We start from the raw sequence: 881 nt of genomic DNA, 5'->3' as shown, positions 1-881 counted from the left end.
TACATATGTATATATATATATATATATATATATATATATATATATATGTCTGCATATATCTGTATACTTTTAAAACCATAAAAAGCTAAGGAGAACAACAAATTGATCCACCAGCACAGCCTGCGGTGGGGTGGATAAACCTACTTTGTTTTTTTGTTTGTTTGTTTTGGGTACCAGGGATCAAACTCCAGGTCTTTGTGCTGGCGAGGCAGGTGACAGAACCACTGAGCTAAATCCCTGGCCGTGGGCAAATCTACTTTGTGTTCACTGAAATACCATGTTGTGTCATGCACTCGTAAAGCTGTTGTTAGGATGCTTCTTTCTTCTGAAATACCTTTCCTCCATTCTCTCCGTGTATATAGTCCTACGCCAACTTCCAAAACCTGTTCAAGAAGCCTCTCTCCAACAGCACCCCTTAACACAATTCATCACTTCTTCCTTCACGCTACAGCCTATGCATGCTTCTGATAATGTGTTAGTGACCAGGGTGACTCCTACACAGTTTGTGTGCAACCATCGTGCCTCCTAGTTCATACTTCAGGTGCCAGTGTTGGAGCCCCCACAATGCCTTAATAACAGAACAGCCAGAAGTCCCGCTGTCACCTCCCTTTAGCCTTTACTCTTTAGCCTTTGGCATTTAGCCCTTTAGCCACCTCTCCATTATACATACAGGGTTTGTCTTGCTTAAGATGGACCTGAAAGGAACAAGCTCCATCTAAAGACTGAGGCAGAAGGGCAGCTGTGGCAAAATTGGCCATGTTTCCTTGAATTCTGAGAGGTGTTTGGCTTATTTTCCAGGATTAGCGGCCTGAACTCCAGAACTATCTTACAGGATAGGCTCCTGGCCAAATTCTAGCAGTGAAAACTCATGGACTACAGAG

Source organism: Fukomys damarensis, unplaced genomic scaffold, assembly GCF_012274545.1.
Source record: "Fukomys damarensis isolate Sample0158 unplaced genomic scaffold, DMR_v1.0_HiC HiC_scaffold_35, whole genome shotgun sequence".
Lineage (NCBI taxonomy): Eukaryota > Metazoa > Chordata > Mammalia > Rodentia > Bathyergidae > Fukomys > Fukomys damarensis.
This window is presented reverse-complemented; position numbering follows the sequence as displayed.